Below are 26690 nucleotides of genomic sequence, written 5' to 3'. Positions count from 1 at the left end.
TGAATTCAGTTTAACCAAGAATTTGACTCAGCTCAAACAGAAACCATACGAGGTAGTTTCCTTTAAACATGAGGGCTAGCTTCATGAACAATTAATTTGTACTAAGTTATCTATCAAAGCCTAGTGCAAAGGAGAACACAGCACCTGGAAAGGAGGAAACTCTGAAGGAGCGCTTCTGGGTGCAAAAGAGATCCTTCTTAAAAGTGCTCGAAGAACTAAAAAAAGGTGCTTGAAGAACTGTTTCTTCTGCCTTGTAAGGCAGATGCACAGTAGATAATTTTGTGGATCTAGAAGCCCCTTTCATATTCTGCCAGAAATACCTGGGAAAGCGCACAATCCAGAAAACATGGAAGTTCTAGAACCAAGAATAAGTCGGGCTCTGTGGAGCAAAGGTGAATGCAAATAAGCAGTGAAATTAACTTTTTTTTATTGCTATTTATAGCAATAGGATGATTCTTAGTTAAGAAATTTTATTTTTATAGTGAAAACCTGAAGACTGAATCTCTCAGAAAATGAAATGAGGGCACCTGGGTGGTTCAGTTGGTTAAGCCTCTCTCACTTGGGCTCGGATCATAATCTCATGTTCCTGGGAAGGAACCCAGCTTCACGCTCACCAGGAAGTCTGCTTTTCCCTCTCCCTCTGCCTCTCCCTCAGCCACTGCTCCTGCCCTCTCTCTCAAATAAATATGAAATGAATGTGCCGTCATTTATGAATCTGTTCATTCTACATTAACTGAGCACCTACTAATTTTAGGAAGTAGGTTGTTTACTTATTTATTTATGCAGCTTTATTTAAGTGAGAGGATACAAGCAAAACAAAACAAAACAGCTAAATAAGTAAGTGTACCACATCATTACAGGACGATAAATGCTATGAGAAAAAACAGGTACAGAATAAATGTGATGAATGATGGGAGTAAGTGGCAACTTTAAACAGTGTGATAAAGAAAAGCCTCTCCGAGAAGGTGATAGTCCAGCAAATGCTTGAAGCTGATGAGAAAATTAGGTTATACAAAGGTTTAAGGAAGTGGGCATAAGGGAAAGCAAATTTTTGAGAGGAAAAAAATAGTAATATATTTGTACTTAACGAGAAAGATCTAGCAGAAAAATAAAAATATAATAATGAGAGAGGAAGGAATTACTGAAACATCAAGCAGTGAAAAGTGAATCAGTGTACACATGGAGGGTTGCTTTAGAGAGGAGGGACTCTGCTTGTACAACAGATGGAAAAGCAGAGCATCACGGCATTTTTGCATCAGATTGGAACTGCATACACTGGAGGGCAGATGCCTCAGAGGCTATACAATAGCAGTGTCAAATTTCCATCTCTTACACTTTTCTCCTCTAAAAGTGGACATTTTAGTTCACGACTTCTTGTGGCCACTGATTATTTTGGTGAAGAGTGAAAAAACACTGAATGGTGGTAAGACAGGCTTGTGTGCAGAAGACACACTGAGCCAGAATAGGGTAAATGTCCAAACATCATTTGTCTCTATATCCCAAGCTTTCATGTTTCTTACAAACTGTGCTTGGAGGTAGAATGGTTCACTGTAACCTATACTATTAGGGTTGTGTGTAGGAGCCAGTGAATATCCATGCTATTTCAGAGAGGCACTGCTCTAGGGATCTGCTTTGTTGCTGAGAGGCAGATGCTCAGAATCTCTGGCTGGAAAAATAAATTCAGTCTACGGGTTTATCGGAGCTTGGTGTGCTGACAAGTCTGAATAAACGCGCATCGTAAAGCCCCTTCCCCACACCGCCCCTGGCTCACTGCAGAGGCCAGCCCAAGACTTCTCTCTCTGCCAAACCTTGTCCTTCCTCAAAATTTGGCTTTCCTATCAAATTTTGTTTTGTTTTGTTTTGTTTTGGCACAAGAAATCTGAGAAACAAATTCACATGTATTCACCAGAGTATCCAAATAAGCGAATCTTCTCAAAAAGCATTTGCTTTATCAACAGAGGTTCAATTAATCAATAAAAAAGAGCAGCTGATGGGGTTTCTGGGTGGCTCAGTGGGTTAAGCCACTGCTTTCGCCTTGGGTCATGATCTCAGGGTCCTGGGATCGAGTCCCACATCGGGCTCTCTGCTCGGCGGGGAGCCTGCTTCCTCCTCTCTCTGCCTGCCTCTCTGCCTACTTGTGATCTCTCTCTGTCAAATAAATAAATAAAATCTTAAAAAAAAAAAAAAAAAGAGCAGCTGATGGGAAGCAGTGGGAGCAGTTCTCAGGGACAGATACTCTTGAAAACTCTCTGGGATTCTTATATCTAGCAAGTGATTTGCCTTGCTCACTGCATGTTACTTTTTTTTTCTTTTTCTTCTTACAACCTATTTAGTTATATACAAATAATGTTATTCAATTCATCTGATCAGCAAACAGTTACTGACTGGGTGTCAAGAACTATGCTTAGTTCCTAGCACATGCTAATGAGATGACAGGTTGCCTTATTCTCAAGGGAATGTAGCCTAATTGGAGAGACGAGTCACAAACAATTGCTATTCCTACAATAGGACAAGCACCATGACAAACGTATGCCCAAGATGCTGCTGACACACAGAGTAAAGTACTTAGCAGAGTCTGTGGGCTCAAGGAATACTAGAGACTCCTGAAAGTTCAAGGGTGAGCAGAAGTGAGCCAGGCCAACAAGGGGAGGAAAGGCATTTCTGATAAACCACCAGAAGGTAGAGTAGGTCATGATAGAGAGATAGGTAGATAGACAGACAGACAGACTCTGGTTTCTGTATTGTTTAAAATGGGTGACCTAAAATTTAACATTCAGGAATACCTAGCTCACTGGAACCACTCCTTCTGAGCTAGATAAATACTGCCTCGCATGTAACATATCTACAGGACTATTCTATTCTCTAACATACTGTCCTTGAAGAAATAGGCCTGCAATTTAGAAGACAAAAAGTTATGGCTGGAATACACTATTTTCCAGTCCAATTTGTTTGTAACAGAGGCAGAAAGCTATGGCAAAAGCCATTCCCTACAAAAACAAATTGAAAAGTTCTACGGAGTTCAAGTGTTGACTACATAGTGAACTGACTATGGAATTTTCAGACGTCTTTTTGCTTTGAAGACATAGTGACATGATGTCCCTTGAAAGAATATAATCATCCTCTTGAAATCATTTTTAATATACTCTATTTGATACAGATTGTTATTTATCTAAGACTGCTTATTCTCTCTGAAGCTTCCAGTGAAAGTCAACCTTAGTCAGAAGCTGTGTCAAGTTGTAAAAATAAATATATCTGACAGTTCTGAGAATGCTTGAATTTAAAAAAAAGTATAAAAATTGGATAATTCTGCTTCATAAAAGCAAAACTTATATTTTAGGATCTCCAAATTTTCACTCCAATCATAGCAATTATGCTTCATTATCAATTGAATGTGCTACAGAAAAGAAATTGACCTACTGAATGAACAGATTTGTCACTCAGGATTTAATATTTTAAGGTTATTATGAAAAGGTTTTGAAAAAGAGTACCCTTTTTTTACCTGAAGGTAAGACTCTACTGCTATCATAAATGTAGAACCTAAAAGTAGTTTCAACAGTGCAATTATAAAATACAGAACCTCTGACCCTATTCTTGTGTTGTGCCAGTTGTATAGCACTGATGTTTAGTTGCTTCTGTCCATACACACTGCAAGACAACCAAGCAAAAACAAACAAACAAATAAACAAAAAAGGAAACAACAAAACAACAACAAAAAACTTTTAATAACATATTGAACTACATGAAGATGGTGGCTGATGCTTAGAGCTACATAAGTATGGGTCTTTGTCAGTGCCTATACTTTTCACACACTGGCAGAATGAGCTCTGAGGGTTCTCTGAGTGTTGCTGTACAAAGCACATTCCTGGGATTTCATCTTTTAACAGAAGATGACACTACTCTGTATTCATTTACTACAATATAAACAACTGAGATTTTCTTGGTCATCTCTCCCTTTGTGTGACCTTACCTTTCTGGTGTTGACACATAGCTCCTTGAAGATCACATTTTTGTAGAATAATAACAGAAATATTAAGTTATGACATGTACTTCTGATATGTACTTCCCCTAATCATTAAGTGCATTCCCACATTTTGGTATAAAGACTGGAAGCATGCAAAGATACTATCTGTATTCTACAGATAAGGCCACTGTGTCCTCCACAGTTTTTGGACACTTTCAATTACCTTGTGTTTCACTTTTCAAGTTCTCAGAATTTGCCAACTCAGTGACAGTCCTTTCACTGATTCTCACAAATGTGATTTGTATTTGATAAATACTTTGTATATGATTTATATAAGCAATGCCATACTATATCCGATTCCTGATATATAACGTGATGATTAAAAATAGAGACCACTACACTAGAGGAGAGTATACATTGATTCAAAACCAGGTTACTGATCTTGCCTTGTTTCTCTGTCAGTGAGGGTCACTATTGTTTGGCCCAGTGTCTGAAGCCAAACTTAAGTTTGTTTTACCTTAAACATCTCCCTTCCCTCAACTTCCTCATTCATCTCCCCAATTCTACCCTTACATTTCTCTCAAATACATCTACTTCTCTTGATAACCCCACCATTATTTGATTACAATGAGCTCTCAGCTAAAATATTCCAAATGTTTTCCAACCTATGGTAGCACAAGATTGACCGTGGTGCTTTTTGTGGAAGGATTTTCTCATCTTCATTGTATTAGCTATCTATTGATGCATAACAAATTCTCATCTATTTCACAGCTTAAAGCAACACACATTTGTTATCTCATAGGGTCTAAGAGTCAAAATCAGGTATGATTTAGCTGACTTCTAGGCTTCAGAGTCTTTCACGGCACTGAAATAAAAATTTTTTGTCTGAAAAGTTCGATGAGGGAAAGATCGATTTCCAAGCTCATGCAGTTGTTGGCAGGATTTCTTTTGAGTTGTTGGATGGAGAGACTTAGATCCTTGCTAGCTGCCAGCCAATGGCTGCTCTCCATACCTTGCTTGGGATTCACTCTGTAAGGCAACATGCAACATGGCAGCTTGTTGGAACAGAACCAACAAAGGATAGAGTCTGATAAAAGATGAAGGCCAGAATCTCATGTAACAGAATCACAAAGTGGTAACCCATTATCTTTGAGATATTCTACTGGCTAGAAGCAAGCCATGGGTCCTCCCCACACTTAAGGGAAAGGGTTTACACAAGATCATAAACGAAGTGGCAGGGATCATCAGAGGCGATCATAGAGTCATTTGGCCACATTCATCATTTCCTTCAGTTTCTTAAACTTCCCATTATTTCAGGTAAGAACTTCTGCAGTCCATACAAATGTAACTTCAAAGGAAATCTCTGAGGATACATCTGTTGACAAGGGGACCTTCTTATGTGCTTCCTTACCACGCTTTAGTTCTCCTTTCTACTTACTTACATTTTATTTCTCTTTACTAGTCACATTTTATTACTATATTATTGTTGTCTCCTTTATATACTAAATAAAGACCTTGGCTGCCTTATTCATTACCAATGCCTAGCACAGACTCTGCTATACAGTATGTGCTGAAAAAGTATTTCTTACATAAATAAAGAAATGACTTCATTAAATGCTCTGTGGGATGACATGTTGTTCTCTGTTATTTACCTTCATAAGTTGAAAAATTCCTATAGCTTGATTACCTTAATACATCAATTCTGTCATTATCATCAATGAATGGATCAAAACCCCTCTAGAATTTATTTATTGTTTCTGCTTTTACCATCTCTCAGATTAATGGGCACCATTATTTAATAACTGCATGCACTATCATAAATTACTTCGTTCTTGATTCAAGAAGACACTTTTATTTATATCATTCCAATATCCAATAATCAGTCTGATGCTCATAGCTTCTACAACCCTCAGAAAGCTAAAGACTGCAGTCTAAACACTTTACCACCTTCCCCTTACCTCATTGAAGAATTCCAGCCTTATTGTTCTGTCTTCATATGAAAAATATCTAAAATTTTTGATTAGCTGGCCTTGTCTAGATCTTCTCCAACTATATTATATCTTCTTTAGGGTAAATGAACAAAATTTTATACATGTACACAATGTTTTGTTCAAGAGAGCACAAGTTTCTTACTGAAAATTTAATGTATAAAAATAAAGATGGTGCATTTTCTGTAAGATATTTTATAATGGCCTTGGTTCTAGGGTAAATTGATATCTGAGAAGGCTTTGAAGTTGAAATGTTGGCTTGAGTAAATTAAATGCTATGGTTAAAAATTGCACTATGCTAAGTCTGCAGATAAAGTTTGTCTTCTATAAACTCCATAATAATTTTCTTAATCTCTATCTTTACTTAAGACTATTCCTCCCTGAGTTTATAAGCAGTATTAATTTTTTTAAGTAGCTTATGCTTACCAGAAAAATGATAGAAAATTAAGTTGGAAAATCAGACTAGAACCAGTCACAATGGACCATAGATCCTTCCTATGGCATTTTGACTTAATGCAACAGAAGTGTGGAGACACTGAGAATTTCTGTGCAGAGGAATACCATGATGAGAACTGAGCTTCCAAAAGGATGAAAAGAACATTTTGAGGTTGTCACCATAATTGCAGGAAGTGGAGAGGATGAAGAAAAATGATGATGGTAATAACAATTAAGATAAAGATAAAAAGAATAAATATGATACACTTCATATGTAGTGGAAGAGAGGGCATTTATATTAACTTTTAGATTTTGAGCGTACATGACTGGAAATGTAGTAATGCCATTAGAAGGAAAAGGGAACACAAGAGGGAAGAAAGCAGATTACAAAGGGCAGGGGATAGGATTCAGTTTGTAATATCCTGAGCCTGAGGGGCTCCCAGATATTCAAGGTATAAATGACCACAGGCTGTCAAAAATAAATATGTGCTTATAAAGTTGGTGTAAGGATTAAATGACTTGTTGTGTTTACTGGAGTCTCTGGCACACAGTAATACTAGATAAATAGTATTAAACAAAATTTCCAAAACTCATTATCAGGATTCAATGAAGAACAAGCATTTTGATACATAAATTTTCATCAAGTTGTGAAAAAACTGAAGCTCAGGATATTTAAATAACTTTCATAAGCCCTCAAAGCCAATAAGTACTGAATTGGACATTTTCTGAGCAATCACAAAATTACTACTACATAAGCAAGAAATAACAGTATTATAAAATTTAAATTATATTGATATTATGGGAAGTATCACTCAACTAAATAGTAAATGTCTGGTTTGATACTGAAAAAATTCATCAAGGTGAAATCCTAAATTTCAGAGAGATAAAATAGCTATCAATGATATTTTAATCATCTAAATTTTCCCCTTAAGACCAGAATGGTAGTATTTTATGAAACTAATAAGATCATTATACATTTTTATTTATTTATTTATAAATTCAAAACATGTCTAAAAATTCATGAAGAAAGTAAGGATTCCTTTAAAAAAAAATAAATTTTGAAGTAGAGTCAAGATGGCAGAGGACTACCAGACTGAGATGATATCAGGTCGCAGGAGTTCAGCTAGATAGTTATCAAGCCTACAAACCCAACAGGAGATCAAAGAGAAGAAGAGGAGTAATTCTAGAAACAGAAAATCGACCACTTTCTGAAAGGAAGGACCGGAGGAGAAGTGAATCCAAAGTGACAGGAAGATAGACCGCAGCAAGGAGGGGCCAGCTCCTGGCAAGTGATGGAGCAACAGAGCACAAAATTTGAACTTTTAGAAGTCTGTTCCACTGAGGGACATCACTCCAGAGGCTAAACGGGGGTGGAGCCCTCACGAGAACAGTGTGGTCGCAGGCCCTGTAGGGTCAGAGAAGGATTGGAAGTGTCTGAGTATAGCAGAGCTCACAGGTATCAGAGCAGGGAAGCCGGCTACAGAGACAGAGCCGAGGAATGAACTCTCAGCTTGGGGTTACCTTAACCTGTGATCTGTGGCACAGTCGGGCCACTGCTGTTTGAGCAGATCTGGGGAGACCCAACTTCATCCATCAGAAGAACAGAGCAGCAGGAATCTGCTGGGTTTGGAGACTCCAAATGGGGCTGTTTGCCAGAGACAGAGACGGTCGGTCACAGGCTGGGTGATCTTGGAGCGCGGCCAGAGACCAGGGAGACAGGAGTAATTGACTGCTTCTCTCTGAGGGAGGACTGAAGACTGGGGACCCAAGATCTTGGCTCCTCCAGGCCAGGGATTGGGAGGCTGCCATTTTCATTCCCATCCTCCAGAGCTCTATGGAAAGCATTCAGGGAATGAAAGCTCCCAAGTGCGAACCCAAGCAGATAACTTAGCCCGGCCCCTGGCAAGGGCAGCACAGTTCTGCCTTGAGCAAAGACATTTGAGAATCATACAAAAGACCCATCCCCCAGAAGATCAGCAAGAACATCCAGCCAAGATGTTGGCTGGACAACAGCGGAATTCCAGAGGAGGGGAAAGCAAAGCAAGGGATTCATGGCTTTCCCTCCATGATTCTTTAGGTCTTGCAAAGTTAATTAAGCTTATTTTATTTATTTTTTTCTTATTCTAATTTTTTAACTTCTTCTCTCTCCTCATTTAACTTTTTTAAACAGTTTATCTTAACAATAATTTTCTTTAAAAAATCTTTTTAAACCTTCAATATTATAGTCATATTCTATCCTTCATTGTATCTAACTTTATTTTTTGTATATATATATATATAGGGATTTTTCTTCTAAAAAAATTTTGGAATACTATTTCTTCTAATAGATCAAAATATACCCTAAATCTAGTACAGGGCTTTGTTCTAGTCTCCAGCCTGAACAAATTCTCTCCACTTTCTTTTTCTTTCTTTTTTTAACCAACTGATCTTATCAATTACTTTCTTAGAATTTTTAAAAAATTTTCATCTTTACAGTCATATTCCATCCCTTCATCGTGCTTACTGTATTTTGTATATATATATAAGCTTATCTTTAAAATTTTGGGAGGTAGTTTCTTCTAAGAGACCAAAATGCACCCAAAATCAAGTGCGTGGCTCTGTTCTATTCACCAGTCTAATATATATATATTTTTTAAATTTTTAAAAATTTTTCTACACTTCTTTTTACACTCTTTCTCCTCCCCCTGATTTGGGGTCTCTTCTGATTTGGTTAGCGCACATTTACATCTACATTTCTCTGGGTTCTTTGCCACCCTTTTAGTATTTTGTTCTCTGGTATGTATATTCTTATCTGGATAAAATGACAAAGCAGAAAAACTCAACACACACACACACACACACACACACACAAGAACAAGGGGCAGTACCAAAGACTAGGGACCTAATCAATATAGACATCAGTAACATGTCAGATCAAGAGTTCAGAATGACAATTCTCAAGGTGCTAGCTAGGCTCGAAAAAGGGATGGAAGATATTAGAGAAACTCTGTCTGGAGAAATAAAGCCCTTTCTGCAGAAATAAAAGAACTAAAATCTAACCCAGCTGAAATCAAAAAAGCTATTAGTGAGGTGCAATAAAAAATGGAGGTTCTTACTGCTAGGATAAATGAGGCAGAAGAAAGAATTAGTGATATATAAGACCAAATGGCAGAGATTAAAGAAGCTGAGCAAAAGAGAGACAAACAACTACTGGACCATGAGGAGAGAATTCGAGAGATAAGTGATACCATAAGATGAAAAAATATTAGAATAATTGGGATTCCAGAAGAAGAAGAAAGGGAGCGGGGGCCAGAAGTTATATTGGAGTGAACTGTCGTAGAGAATTTCCCTAATATGGCAAAGGGAACAAGCATCAAAGTCCAGGAGGTGCAGAGACCCCCCCTTCAAAACCAATAAGAATAGTTCCACACCCAGTCACCTAACAGTTAAATTTACAAATCTTAGTGACAAAGAGAAAATCCTGAAAGCAGCCTGGGACAAGAAGTCTGTAACATACAATGGTAAAAATATTAAATTGCCAGCATACTTATCCACAGAGACCTGGCAGGCCAGAAAAAACTGGCATGATATATTCAGAGCACTAAATGAGAAAGACATGCAACCAAGAATACTATATCCAGCAAGGCTATCACTGAAAATAGAAGAAGCGATAAAAAGCTTCCAGAAGAAACAAAAACTAAAACAATTTGTGAACACCAAACCAGTCCTAGAGGAAATATTGAAAGGGGTCCTCTAAGCAAAGAGAGAGCAAAGTAAAGAGAGAGCCTAAAAGTAGTAGACCAGAAAGGAACAGAGAAAATATAAAGTAATGGTCAGCTTATAGGCAATACAATGGCACTAAATTCGTATCTTTCAATAGTTACCCTGAATGTAAATGGACTAAATGCCCCAATCAAAATACAGACACAGGGTATCAGACTGGATAAAAAAACAAAACCCATCAATATACGGTCTAAAGAAACTCATTTTAGACCCAAAACACCTCCAGATTTACAGTGAGTGGGTGGAAAACAATTTACCACGCTAATGACATCAAAAGAAAGCTGGGTGTCAATCCTTATATCAGATAAATTAGATTTTAAGCCAAAGATTATAATAACAGATGAGGAAGGACAAAATATTGTACTCAAAGTGTCTATCCAACAAGAAGATCTAACAATTTTAAATATCCATGCCCCTATATAAACCAATTAATAACAAAACCAAAGAAACACATTGGCAATAATACAATAATAGTAGGGGACTTTAATACTCCCCTCACTGAAATGGACAGATCATTCAAGCAAAAGATCAACAAGGAAATAAAGGCCTTAAATGGCACACTGGACCACATGGACATCCCAGATATATTCAAACATTCCATCCCAAAGCAACACAATACACATTCTTCTCTAGTGCACATGGAACATTCTCCAGAATAGATCACATCCTGGGTCACAAATCAGGTCTCAACTGGTACCGAAAGATTGGGATCATTCCCTGCATATTTTCAGACCACAACGCTCTGAAGCTAGAACTCAATCACAAGAGGAAAGTTGGAGATACATGGAGGCTAAATAGCATCCTACTAAAGAATGAATGGGTCAACCAGGAAATTAAAGAAGACTTGAAAAAATTCATGGAAACAAATGATAATGAAAACACAACTGTTCAAAATCTTTGGAATACAGCGAAGGTGGACCTGAGAGGAAAATACACAGTGATACAAGCCTTTCTCAAGAAACAAGAAAGGTCTCAAATATACAACCTAACCCTACACCTAAAGGAGCTTGAGAAAGAACAACATAGCCTAAATCCAATAGAGAAGAGAAATAATAAATATCAGAGCAGAAATTAATGAAATAGAAACCAAAAAGAAAAAAACAAAACAAAACAACAACAAAAACAGCAGAACAAATCAACAAAAAACTAAGAGCTGGTTCTTTGAAAGAATTAATAAGATTGATAAACCCCTGGCCAGACTTATCAAAAAGAAAAGAGAATGGACCAAATTAATAAAATCATGAATGAAAGAGGAGAGATCACATCTAACATCAAAGAAATACAAACAATTATAAGAACATATTATGAGCAACTATACACCAGCAAATTTGACAACCTGGAAGAAATGGGTGCATTCCTAGAGAGGTAGAAAGTACCAAAACTGAACGAGAAAGACATAGAAAACCTGAACAGACCCATAACCAGTAAGGAGATTGCAGCAATCATCAAAAATCTCCCAACAAACAAGAGCCCAGGGCCAGATGGCTTCCAAGGGAATTCTACCAAACATTTAAAGAAGAGTTAATACCTATTCTTCTGAAACTGTTGCAAAAAATAGAAATGGAAGGCAAACTTCCAAACGCATTTTATAAGGCCAGCATTACCTTGATCACCAGGCAAAGACCCCATCAAAAAAGAGAATTACAGACCAATATCCTCGATGAATACAGATGTGAAAATTCTCACCAAAATACTAGCCAATAGGATCCAACAGTATATTAAAAGGATTATTCACCACAACTAAGTGGGATTTATTCCAGGGCTACAAGGTTGGTTCAACATCTGCAAATCAATAAATGTAATGCAATACATTAATAAAAGAAAGAATAAGAACCATATGATATTCTCAATAGATGCTGAAAAAGCATTTGACAAAGTACAGCATCCTTTCTTCATCAAAACTCTTCAAAGTGTAGGGATAGAGGGTACATACCTCAATATCTTCAAAGCTATCTATGAAAAACCCACCACAAATATCATTCTCAATGGAGAAAAACTGAGAGCTCTTCTGCTAAGGTAAGGAACATGGCAGGGATGTCCATTACCACACTGCTATTCAACATAGTACTAGAAGTCCTAGCCTCAGCAATCAGGCAACAAAAAGAAATTAAAGGCATCCAAATCAGCTAAGAAGTCAAACTATCACTCTTTGCAGATGGTATCATACTTTATGTGGAAAACCCAAAAGACTCCACTCCAAAACTGCTAGAACTTGTACAGGAATTCAGTAAAGTGTCAGGATATAAAATCAATGCACAGAAATCAGTTGCATTTCTCTACACCAGCAACAAGACAGAAGAAAGAAAAATTAAGGAGTCAATCCCATTTATAAATGCACATAAAATCGTAAGATACCTAGGAATAAACCTAACCAAAGAGGCAAAGAATCTGTTCTCAGAAATCTATAAATTTGGGGCACCTGGGTGGCTCAGTGGGTTAAAGTCTCTGCCTTCGACACAGGTCATGATCCCAGGGTCCTGGGATCGAACCCCCCCCCATCAGGCTCAGCAGGGAGCCTGCTTCCTCCCCTCTCTCTGCCTGTCTCTCTGCCTACCTGTGATCTCTGTCTGTCAAGTAAATAAATAAAAATCTTAAAAAAAAAGAAATCTATAAAGTACTCATGAAAGAAACCAAGAAAGACACAAAGAAATGGAAAAATGTTCCATGCTCATGGATTGGAAGAACAAATATTATGAAAATGTCTAGGCTACCTAAAGCAATCTACACATTTAATGCAATCCCTCAAAATACCATCCATTTTTTTCAAAGAAATGGAACAAATAATCCTAGAATTTATATGGAACCAGAAAAGACCTCAAATAGCCAAAGGAACATTGAAAAAAGAAAGCCAAAGTTGGTGGCATCAACAGACTTCAAGCTCTATTATGAAGCGGTCATCAAGACAGTATGGTACTGGCACAAAAACAGACACATAGATCAGTGGAACAGAATAGAGAGCCCATAAATAGACCCTCACCTCTATGGTCAACTAATCTTCAGCAAAGCAGGAAAAAATATCCAGTGGAAAAAGACAGTCTCTTCAACAAATGGTGTTGGGAAAATTGGACAGCCACATGCAAAAAAATGAAACTGGGCCATTTCCTTACATCACACATAAAAGTAGACTCCAAATGGATGAAAGACCTCAATGGGAGAAATGAATCCATCAAAATCCTTGAGAAGAACACAGGCAGCAACCTCTTTGACCTCAGCTACAGCAACTTTTTCCTAGAAACATCATCAAAGGCAAGGGAAACAAGGGCAAAAATGAACTATTGGGACTTCATCAAGATCAAAAGCTTTTTCACAGCAAAAGAAACAGTTAACCAAAAGATAACTGACAGAATGGGAGAAGATATTTGCAAATGACATATCAGATAAAGGGCTAGTATCCAAAATCTATAAAGAGCTTATCAAACTCAACACACAAAGAACAAATAATCCAATCAAGAAATGGGCAGAGGACATGAACAGACATTTCTGCAAAGAATACATCCAGATGGCCAGCAGACACATGAAAAAGTGCTCCACATCACTCGGCATCAGGGAAATACAAATCAAAACCACAATGAGATACCACCTCAAACCAGTCAGAATGGCTAAAATAACAAGCCAAGAAACAACAGGTGTTAGCGAGGATGTGGAGAAAGGGGAACCCTTCTACACTGTTGGTGGGAACGTAAGCTGGGGCAGCCACTCTGGAAAACGTCATGGAGGTTCCTCAAAAAGTTGAAAACAGAGCTACCCTACAACCCAGCAATCACACTACTGGATATTTACCCTAAAATACAAATGTAGTGATCTGAAGGGGTATGTGCACCCAAATGTTTATAGCTGCAATGTCCACAATAGCCAAACTATGGAAAGAACCTAGGTGTCCATCAACAGAGGAATGGATAAAGAAGATGTGGTATATATATACAATGGAACACTATGCGGCCATCAAAAGAAATGAAATCTTGCCATATGCAGCGACGTGGATGGAACTAGAGGGTATTATGTTGAGCAAAATAAGTCAATCAGAGAAAGACAATTATCATATGATCTCTCTGATATGAGGAATTTGAGAGGCAAAGTGGGAGGTTTGGGCGGTAGGGAAGGAAAAAAATGAAACAAGATTGGATCAGGAGAGAGACAAACTGTAAGAAACTATTAATCTCACAAAACAAACTGGGGGTTGCTGGGGGAGGGGGTTATGGAGAGGGTGGTTGGGTTATGGACATTTGGGAGGGTATGTGCTATGGTAAGTGCTGTGAAGTGTGTAAGCCTGACAATTCACAGACCTGTTCCCCTGGGGCTAATAATACATTATATATTAATAATAAATAAATAAATTTTGAAAATTTTAATTAACAGAAATATTGGTTAGTGATGTTTCTAAAATAGTGAAAGAAAACTACTTGGAACTAAGAGGCTCCAAAGACAAAAATATTAACATTTACATATCAAAGAGTGACTTCCAGGTTTAAAGCGTCAGTGAAAAATTTCACTGCTCCCTTTTCCTAAGGTAAATCATACCAAAAGAATTAGAATAGTAAGAAACAGATAGACAAGACATTTTGGCAAAATTAGGAGATAAAATAATAAGTAAAATAAAAGAGTGACAAACTTCATCTTTGTGGAATCCAGCAGACACATATACTCCTATAAAAGAGAATTTGAGAAAAGGATATCAGTTATAGTGAGGAATGCACAGGGGTATAAGATCATCCAGAGATTATACTCTGGCCATTGCAGATCTCAATAGCAGATTTTCAAAGTGTAGACCACTCTAAGAGCAAAAATCAACAGAAAAAGGATTTAAGTAAGGCTGAAGCACATATTAATAAATTAGAAAAAAGTGAAACTAAGAAATAAGTTAAAATGTATCAATTGACTAGAAATAAAAGACAAAATACTGTTAATTACTCATAGAAGTAATTGAGTAATATGAGTACACAAAATAAGAAACAACAATAGGTAAACAATGACAGAAAATTAGAAGAATTATTTGAGATCACATTGCTCAAATCTATACAAATAAAACTTAAAACATACCTGAAAATAATGATTTCCAGGAAAAAATATAAAATACCAAAATAATTCCCAGAAGATATAAGAAACTCTAAATTATTTTATTAAAAAAAAAGAGAGAACTTTGTCATGAAGCTACCCTATAAAAGGCTTGCATGTGGGTTATTTTGCAACGTAATTCTGGAAAAAAATAATTGAGAATTTGAGCTCAGATGATCTCTGAATTGCTCTAGTGGAGAGAAATGGGTAAAAACACCCATTAGAGTGAATCATTCCTATTCAAATAAAAAGCTAGGCAGTGATGGCCACTATCACCAAAATGTTTGAACACTGTTCTGGAGGAACTAGCAAACAAAATTTGACAAAGGGGGAAAAAAGAATTATAAAATTTAGAGAGAAAATAAAACCATTGTTCATACTTGATAACAGTAGATATGCAAAAGGTTCAAGAGAATCTACTGGAAACTATTACCAAGATTATGTAAGAGGATCAGTCACAAAATGATTGTACACAACATAGACTTCCTACAGTCATCAACAGCAAGATAAAAGTATATTATGGAAGAAAATATCCCAAAACAATAATAACAAAACAACCACAAAAGGGAAGATTCCTAGAAATAAACATGTAGAATGTGTACAAAGTTTAAAACAAGAAACCCGAACAAGTCTTAAATAAATAGATACACTCCATTTCTCTATATGAATTTTTAAACATCCTATAAATATCAGTTATCCCTAAATTAATCTATACATTTAATATGAATACAATAATATAACAAGAGCATATTTTTAGAAGTAAACAAGCTGACAGTGAATTTCATTGGAAAAACAGGTTGGGAAAAAATCAGGCAAATTCAACTTGAAGAAAAATAATGAGGAATTTGTCTTCTGAGATAGAAAAAATAATAATAAAATTGCCACAAAAAAGGTGTAGCTCTGACACTTAGATGGGTAGACAGACTGCATGTTGGTGAACTGAGTCTTTGTTCTGATATCCCCAAATCCCCACACTTGTTTTTCTCTTATGTGAATGGCATAGAACTATATTTCCCAGACTCCTCTTTATACATAGTCTTCTGTGCCCCATGCCCTCAGTCTTCTGGCTGGGTTCATGCAAAGAAAGGCATTGGCAGGGGCTGGCAGGGGGAAAAATCCACTTTATATCTCAGGTACTCTCTCTCCATGACTCCTGATCCTGTAGGACAGCCACTATGTCCATGATCTCATTTCCCAGTGAACATCCCTTGAAATGGCTGTCTTTCAATGGGAGTGTTGACTTTCTGGCTCTGGTCACTAACTTCTTGTCTTATCACTACAACAGCAGGATTGGTATCAACTTCCTGCTGTTGTTAATCTCTGCCCTCTATTTGGTACCACTATTTCCTCCACCTGTGTAACACATTCCCTATGTAAATGCTCTGTAATACCTACAGTGACTTCTGTGTCCCCACCTAGACCCCAGCTGTTCCTGCTGGCAATGTGTATTAGCAGAGAAAAAGGTACCAGTCAACTCTTGCATTGAGAAAATTGGAGAGATATTTGGGGGGAAAAAATACTATGGCCCATCTCATTTCTTATACCAAAACAAATCCAGATGAGTCAACAATTAATATTTGAAAACATTCTGTAAATGTGCTACGAGAAATCACAGGAGCATAAAACCTTACTATGACACAAAACTCAGATGTGGAAGAAAAGATAGACAAATGAGACTACGTAAATATAAAAAAGCAATCACAAAACAAAAGCAGTGTAAACAAAGTCAACCTATAAAATGCATATTGACAACTTACATTATGACAACTTACATAAAGGGCTAATTAACCTGCTACATATCTCCCAAAACACTGCACAGTATAAGAAAAAATGAGCAAAAGCATGACTGGACAGTTCACAAAAGGAAAAAACATAAAGATCTGAAATAATCTTAAATACATATGAATATATTAAGTCTCACTCACATAAAAGAAAAACAAATTTAAACTATAATGACATACCTATCTGGTAGGAAATTGATAATGCTTTGTAGGAAAAAGGTACTTCACACATTGCTAGTAGAATGGACAGTTCTCTTCAGAAAGCTACTGGGCACTAACTACCAATATAAAAATGCACACTCAAGTCCTAGCAATTATATTTCAAGAAATTTACTCTTCCACTACAGTTGCATATTTGAAATATTTATTAGGATGTTTATGGAGGCATTGTGTTAAGTGTAGCAGAAGATTGAAAATAATCTCAATGTCTTAACTGGGTACTACTTAGGACATACAATGAAATTTTAATATCATTGAAAAGCATAGCATCTCCAAGATTTATAAACATAAATTACAGTATATGGCTACTACTTTGCATTAAGAATGTATACAGAATAGGGCACCTGGATGGCTCAGTCAGTAAGCATCTGCCTTCACTCATGTCCCAGTCTCAGGGCCCTGAGATTAAGTCTCTGCTCAGAGGGGACGTTTCTTCTCCTTCTTCCTCTGGCCCCTTCCCCAGCTTGTGCAAGAGTGTGTGCATGCTCACTCTCTCTCTCTCAAATAAGTGAATAAAATCTTAAAAAAAAAAAAAAAGAATGTATGCAGAATAAATGCACATGATGACATGTGCCTAAAACATCTTTGAAATATAGTCAAAAACTTAGGGGGGAAAAGAAGGACTAAGACCTAGGGAAGGAGACAGTTAACTGTAAACCTTATGAATTCCTTGATTCTTTCAATAATGTGCTTGTGTAACTTCAAGAATTTAAAAAAAATTAGTATTTCAAGTTAAATGTTTTAGCTTAACTCTCAGTGAAGAAAACATGTAAGGGTACAAAGGTTGGAAATAATTTGGATTTTATAAATAAAGAATTTCTTTGAGCCCTTATATGATTTTTGAACTGCAGGGTTTTGTTTTTTGTTTTTTGTTTTTTTTTCAATTCTGGTTGAAAAAGAAATAGCATTTTCTTTAAGTATTTGTCTGAACACACATGAAATTGCTCTGCATTATTTTATTTCAGTAATCTATGAAATATTACAGGTGGTCTATCCAGACCTATCTAGTTGAGGCATACAATGCCATCTCCAGCATCTCATCTCCCCAGATACAACTCACAGCTTCCAGCACAGGTCCCTAGTAAGAGCTCAGTTGGAACAAAGTATAATGCTACCATTGATTGACCACCTAATATGACCAAATTCATGTCAGGAGCTTTGGTTTTATAGTCTCTGACCCTCAATGTTACTCTAATGTTTTCTGCATTTTACCAATGACAGAAATGGCACTCAGAGCCATCGAAGTCTGTCCAATGTCATTCAGACATTGTTGATGCAGAATGCAAACCAGATCTGGCTCATGGAAGCCAGCACTCTTCCCACCACTCAAGGTCTCCATTTACTAGATTCTAATACACAACATTTTATTTCCAGAATCCCTAATTCATGCTCACTAAGTAAACAATTCCTCTTAGGAAATTCTTCTCCTGTGCCAAACTAAGTCCCCACAGACATTCTGGAAAATAGGCACTCTTCTCTGGGTCAGTAAAAATAAACAAATTACTAACCCCAATTAGCAGGTTCCTTGATTAGCAACTCTCTCTTCATCTACTTCTCTTAAAATGAAATACACACACACACACACACACACACACACACACACACACCAATCCACCCATCCTAAGCTCCATTTCATGTACAAAGCCAAAGCATAGGACTCTAGATTATAAAATCAGTTACCTAACCTTCATATTTTCTGTATTTATACACCCATGGAACAAATACCTCCTTTCTGTTCAAGTGATTACTGTCCTTCCTTTCATCAAAACTCACTCTCACGTCTTTCATTCACAATCATGTAAAAATAATCCATAGTAACATATATCAGAGTTTTTTCTATTTGAGTTCCATAGGATTTCAATAGATATGATAGGATAAATGGTTTGGTTAAAGTTGGGCTAAACAAAATATAATGCTTCTCAGAGTCTTTAAATTGCTAATGTATATGCAAAGAGGAGCCTATACCAAGAAGCAGATTCCAAGCTTAACAGATGAAAAATTCCAAAGATAACCATTTTGAGAAAGAATTAGAATTGAGTCCTCCAAACTCAATCTTCAAAGTGAGATGCTACGAACACACATTCTGACTTCAGAATAAACTTTGGAAATTATTTGCCTATAGCATCTGCTAAGGTATATTTGCAAATATAAATATCTTAAGACAAATGAGAAACTTGAGGCGTGAGTCTAAAATATTGGGTAGGAAAATATTTGAGGAATTTAGGTCTTCCCTACAACCTTGAAATCAGCTGAGTAAGCAACCACACTTATGAGACTGGCATCCTTTTCTTCTTTTTTGGTTCAAGTTTTCTTCAATTCATTCTGTGTTTACTCAGTATAACTACCTATTCTTCCTACACCGGAGCAAGAAAAAATAATAATAATAATCAAACTCAAAAAAAAGAAGAAAAAAAAGTTAAAATTATATTAAGATACATTCAAATTAAGTTTCAAAGGTAAATAATTCAAGCTACAAGTTAAGTAAAAATCAGAAAAATAAATTCTATAAAAATATTGTAATATATTTCTAAATATTGAGGCATAACCCTGAATATCTTAAACAAGTAAACTGGTACGGTACATAAATTAACTAGAGAAAAGCCTTATTGACATTAGAGCAGTGCTTCTCAAATTAATATGCATAAGCATCAATAATATAAGGGAAATTTTGGAAAATGCTGATTCCCTAAGTCTGAGGCCTATGATTTTGCATTTCTTGCATTTCTTTGCATTTCTCTTCTACATGATGCCAATGTGCTAATCTGCAGACACATTTGAATAGCAACAGTTTCGAATATATTACTAATTCTACCTCTTGCTCAGAATGGTTATTTCATGAAAGCTTATTGATACAAATACATTGTCAGTTAATTATGAATAGGCTGTGCTAAAAAAAAAAAAAAAAAAAAAAAAAAAAAAAATGGCCAGCATGAATCACCTCAGGGTTCTTTTGCCCAAAAGTAGACCCTGCATTTTAGGAAAATAGTTCAAGCAAAAAAAAAAAAAAAAAAAGGCAGCATTTCTGCTTTACACACTGAACTCATTTTTAATCCACATGTCAGCAAGATACTGAGCATCCTCAAAGGGCTTCTGTTAATTAAGAACTGCAAACTGTTGAGTGACATTCCCTCTGCTCTTAGCCACCTGTTAGGGCCACCAGCCAAGAACTGAAGTTACAGGAAAGATGCCAAGCAGCAAGAAATGACTTAAGGTAATGCCAGATTTGATAATGTGAATATCCTTCCTGTTGGTTATCAAATGATGCTTTCATTACCATAGCTAATACATTCAATTCTACCCTCTCAGTTGGACTTTCTTTTCTCTGCCTTTCTCCTAAATTATCACCAGCGGAGGTTGACTATAACAATTTTTCAAGTAGATTGCATAATGTTCTCAAGTTGCTAACTTGCTCCCGTAACTCCTATTTGAATCTATTTTTTATTCTCTTGATGAATACACTTGATTTTAGAAGTGTGTTTCCCTAAAGCTAGGTTATGCATGTCTTGAAAAATGGTTGCTCACGGCGACTAATTTCTGAAATTGTTGGGCTATAGCCAACAACATACATTTTCAACACCATTGTGATTCAGTGACTTACAATGTCATGTCATCAAAACCCTTTACTCATATTTGCAAAATTTATAACCAAATGACACTGATTAAGCAGCTGGTCCATTGAGGTCTTCTAAATGAAGGCAGCTACTTCCTCTCTTGCTGCCAAGGAAATGGCAGCCTCCATCTCTCACTTCACTAGTTCATTGTTGTTCTTCCACCATTTTCATTTTAAATTATGCAGTGAGATGTAGTTCAATCCCTCAATCCTATTATCACAAACTCCAGGAGAGATCTTACTCTCTTGTTGCTGCTCCTTTGTAGATAGGATAGCAGTAAGAGTGCCATCACCCGGCTCCAGTGACTTTTAATTATTCAGATGTTTTCATTACAATGGAGTTTGCTCTTACAAGATTTACCCCGGAGGGATACCAAGAGTGGTGGCCCCAGTGTCCATGGGCGCCTTGGTGAATAACATCAGTCCCACAGTACTTGATCTCTAACACTCTTGGTTCCACTAAATGAATCTGCAGAGAAGCTAACATTTAATTTTCAAAAGGAAGAATGTTTACTTGCCAGAGACACTGTACTAGATTTACAGAACTGCACCAATTGCTTCTGCCTTTAGAGCATGAACAATTTGACAACATTAATTAACTCAAATTTTGCTGTATCCCCTTTATTCTCTAGACTAAAAGAGTTTTTAAAAAACCCTCAGGATTCTGAAAATAAGAAATTTGTATCTTCCAAAGTACAGCCAGCTGTAGATATGAAGGAGCACAACTATGAAAAAGACAGCTGATCTCGCTTAACTTTAAAAACTGTTTTTTCCACATACTGTCATGTTTAAGCAGCTTTTTCCATTTCTTATTTCATAATAGTGCTTTTCACTAACAGGGCCAGAATAATGTCTTTCTCAAAAACAAGAAAAGATACTAAGGAACTATACTATTTCATCCTTTTAAGACTTGGCAAATAATGAGAACAAGTACAAGAATGGATATGGGAGCCAATCTATTAATTCCTGGTTGTGTATGCTTCCTGCTCTGATCTGCCCCTCCTTGTTTATGCTAGAAAACTTCTCTGGAACACTAAGTAGTAGCATTAAGAGCAATAATGTTCATATCCACCGTGTTTATTGAGTGCTTACTATATTCTAGGTATTTTACGTACTTTAATATTTACAGTATCTCTAAGAGTACAAATATTGTTGCTGTTTTACAAAGGAAAAATTAAAGTGTAAAGAGGTAGCATTGCTTTCCAAAAGTCATTGACACAATCAGGCTTCAAATTCAGTCTATCTGAGCCTGACCCCAGGCTGTTATCCACATCATTTTCTGGCCATCTGATCACTGACTCTGGTTAGAGAACTACAGTAGAGAGACAACTAGTTTGCATGTGTTACTCAGTCGCCTTCTACTGATTCTGGTCCTTCCCCAAGTGCATCTTTGTGGATTTGGTTATTTAATAAGAAGCCAAGTCCAGACACTTGCTGCTTCCTAAAGCAGGTGCGTCCCTTCACTGCCAGACCCCGGAAACAAGACTGAAGATACTGTACCAGACCCAGACTTCAATCCTCTGCATCACAAAGCTCTGCTACAGGAGGATCACAGAGGGGCTCAAGAAGATTTAGGATGCCTGACAGAATATTAATGTTCTTCAGAATTTAAACTATAGTAATTATTTACAGAAAACCGATTGTAAATCAACACATTTTTACTAATTTGTCAAAATATGTTTATAAATCTGTAATACTCTTCTCAAGACTGGTTTGCTAGAAACCACAGATTTCATTTTTGCTGAGTCACCCCCTCCCTTCTGATTCCAGTTTTACCACCTGCTGCCACCCCTGACAGGCCAGGGAAATGAGGACGTGCCCTGGGTCATCTTCCACAGCTTTTTCCAGCATGGATCTCTTATTCTATCTTTTTCCACATGGAGCAGGTTTCAACACCCAGGAAGATGGGAAGGTGGGCTGTGCCAAACAGGTGGCAGCTCCCTTAGAAGCGATAGGGGAAGGATGCGAAAACCAAATTCCTCCCCACTTTGTCCCAGAGCTTGGGAGGTCCACTGCTGGGAGGGAGCGAGTGGTCACTCACCCTTAAGTTTAAAATTAGGAGTTCTACTTTCAAGAGGCTGTCTGAGTGGCTACCAGAGGTCTGAGAAGAGTGGGCTTCCTTTACTGGCCTTGTTCCCCTTCTCACAAAGTACAATTGATTCTCCAACCCCCTCATCTATTTTTTTTTCACCATCTGTTGACTTACAATTCTGATTCTCTTCTGTTTCTTCCACATACAGTTAATCAGCAGCAAACAAGCCTTAGAGAATTTATGCAGGGCTAAATAATAAACATTATAAATAAATGACTTTGCAAATAAAGAAATGAATTTAAAAAGCAAATGAGGGTCAAAATACACAAACAGTAGAAATGTACCTGAGAATGATGACTGCACATTTCAAAAACTGGCAGGAAGAGAGCACTGATACATGACAGGAAAACTAATGCATCCATTCAACACATATTAAGTGACCACCTACAAGGCAGTGTTCTGTGAGCACAGTGGGATGTGAGGTGATGAATAGGATAGGGAGCCCACCTTCAAAATACTTGCAGTCTGGCAATAAAAATAAGGTGCATGCATAATGGAAGTAATATGAGACAGAAAGCAATAAACATTACAAGCTTCCCTCCCTCGGCTTAGCTACTCCTCTTTCTATAAGCACTTTCACCAGAAACACATGTTCATAAACATAGTATGACCATACATTTGGACTTGCCAGGATAGTCCCAGGCCATGCTTATCGTCAAAGCCCCTTAATTTTCCCTTTCACTCCCAAAGATGACCCGGATTGGGCAATTAATTATATGTCATCTTAATATTAGCACAAGCCATTTTATCGCATTATTTGGTATATGAATCTATTTCTCCACTCACATGCAATTTCCTAGAGGGAAGATACCATGTTTTCAGTGTTTAAAAAAAATTTAAAAATCCTTTGCCTCTAGCACATGCCTGCCACGAGGTAGATAATAGCCAAACTATGGAAAGAACCTAGATGTCCATCAACAGATGAATGGATCAAGAAGATGTGGTATATATATACAATGGAATACTATGCAGACATCAAAAGAAATGAAATCTTGCCATTTGCGACAACATGGATGGAACTAGAGCGTATCATGCTTAGCAAAATAAGTCAAGCAGAGAAAGACAATTCATTTAAAATACTGAAAGAAAGGGGCGCCTGGGTGGCTCAGTCAGTTAAGCATCTGACTTCAGCTCAGGTCATGATCTCAGGGCCCTGGGATGGAGCCCCATGGCAGGCTCTGTGCTCAGCAGGGAATCTGCTTGTCCCTCTTTCTCTCTCCTTCTCCCAATGCTCATGCTCTATCTTAAATAAATAAATAAAATCTTTTTTAAAAAGATAAAATACTAAAAGAAGTACTAATTCTCTATTGGGAGAAGAGGCAAGTTTGAGTTTATTTAAGGGGAAGGAGGACTCTGAATGGTGAAAGTGGTGTCTAAAATGGACCTTGAATATGTTGGTTAATTGAACAAAATAAAAAATAAAAATAAAAAAATATAATGGACCTTGAAGGAAAAAGGTAAGACATACTTCTGAAGAGATGAGAATAATACTCTAGGTGAAGGGAATGCCATTGATGTCAGGGCAAAGGTAGAAAATTAGACAGTGAGAACAAATATTAAACTACCATTAAAATCCTAAAAATGTGCCATAAAGAGGCAATAAGGGCTATCCTGTATGAGACAAACTGAATATTCTGATAGGGTCATCAGGATCCCAGAAATTTCCTTCCTACTTACCAAGACAAAGCTACATATTTGTAATTGAAACCCCCATTTTTCATGTTTAAATCTGTAAATCTGCTGCTGGAGTAACAGAAAGAGTGGAGCACTAAAAAGTTATTTGTGAAGAGTCAATGTTCTATAGGGACCTAGTTTCAAGACAAGTTTGACACTTACTGTCTGTGACTCTGGGCAAGTGCTAAACCTGGGGAAACCCCAGCTTTGTCATCTGTAAAACAGGGAGAAATACTGCATCAGGTTACTGTGAATAGCAACAGAAAGCAAGAGTTGAAGGAAAGTAAGCAATCAATTCATGTAGCTATTATCAGCAGTTCAGCAATAAACAAACAAAATTTGTGCTCAGGGTGTATAGATCATGATTAAAGAACTCATCCCAGATCATTTCTATAGCAGAGTGTAGATGAATGGGTGGACTGCATGTCAGTATATACGTATATTCTAAACCGGATTTTTTTCCTCTAGGTTTCTTCACTGACTGTAGTCATTGTAAATTTTATTTCATTTTACTTTTAGTTTGCAATGTTTAATCCATGAGAATATTATTTTTACCGTGTTTTTAAATAAGAAGCTCTCTGGTGGTATTATCTTGCTTTGTTTTGCATAATCAAATACATCTAACTCTGAATTTTATATAGAATTACATTGTTATATATGCATGTACTTATCTACTGTGTTTATTCTCTGTTCAAAATTAACAGATCCTGCTGAGAACTGTCTAAATGATTTTATTTTTTATGTTATAAGAAATAAAACATTAGCCTGAATAATAAAGTACAACTATTATACTCATGAAGTTTTTATATTTCAAAAAATATTTAGTATTCTTCACTTATCACGAAGATTGAGTCCCAAGATAAAGAAAAAAATTGCTCTGCAAGATCCACTTGACTTTTACCTCCTTTAACAGGCATTTGCTAATAATGCCCTTTCAATTACAAATGTGCATTCATGTACTATGACTTCTTGTTTTAAAAACAAATTAGTGCACTATGCTTTACAATCCATATATCCTACATTTATTCCATTCCATATGTATTTCTACCAATCATCTCATATAATTATATAAATATGACATGTATATTTAAATACATATCATGCAACTATATATTTTGTAAATGACTTCCAGTCCTGACTACGGAAGGTGGCCTGGCCCATTTCTGTAACAGAAGAAGGAAGAAAATGACATTAAAGTAACCAGTCATTCAGGAGAAATCTTGATTTTTTGCATTAGCTTCTCCTGCTCTTGTCTCATTGTGATGAAGTTAGCATTTGAATTTAGTTTCCAACTTTTGACTTGCATTTCTTTCTCAAAGATTAGCATGAACACAACTGAATTGTTTTTCCTGTATTCTGCTCTACAGAACAGAAAACCCTCATTTTGTTTGTTACTCCCTTTGGACCACTGTCTGAACTACTCTAACCACATAGCTGGTATCTTATCTAGAATTATTTAGACTACTTCCTGAAGGAGTAGTAATATATGATAATTCATTTTACCAAAGAGAGAAAGGGGCATGAAGGTATTCAATTTAATAATTATATATAACATAATATAATATAATAAAGCATTAAGAAAATGAATATGATTTCTTCATCAGTCTGCATACACATAAGAAAAATTCTAGCCCAAATGGTCTCACAAAATTGAATTAAAGTCCTGGCCTCAGACACAATCTATAAAAGAAATAACTGATAAGTTGGACTTCATTAAAATTAAAAGCTTCACAATCTACGTGGCCATACAAGCTATGTCCTGATGAATTCCTGTGGGACTCCTTTATTGTTCACTGTCTGGAGGAACAATCTAGGTACAGCACTTGGACAGGGATTTGCTTACTTGTAATAGTTTTCCAGAGAACTCTTCCACTGTAAATTTTAAAGATTTTATTTATTTATTTTAGAGAGATAGAACGAGAACAGGGGGAGGGGCAGAAGGAGAGGGAGAGAGAATCTCAAGCGGACTCCATGCTGAGTGCGGAGCCTGATGTGGGGCTTGATCTCACCACCCTGAGATCATGACATGAGCAGAAATGAAGAGTCAGATGCTTAACTGATGGAGCCACGCAGGCACCCCTTCCACATAAATTTTAAATACCAAAACTAATTTTGA

This window comes from Mustela erminea, chromosome 4, assembly GCF_009829155.1.
Source record: "Mustela erminea isolate mMusErm1 chromosome 4, mMusErm1.Pri, whole genome shotgun sequence".
In the NCBI taxonomy this organism is placed as follows: domain Eukaryota; kingdom Metazoa; phylum Chordata; class Mammalia; order Carnivora; family Mustelidae; genus Mustela; species Mustela erminea.
This window is presented reverse-complemented; position numbering follows the sequence as displayed.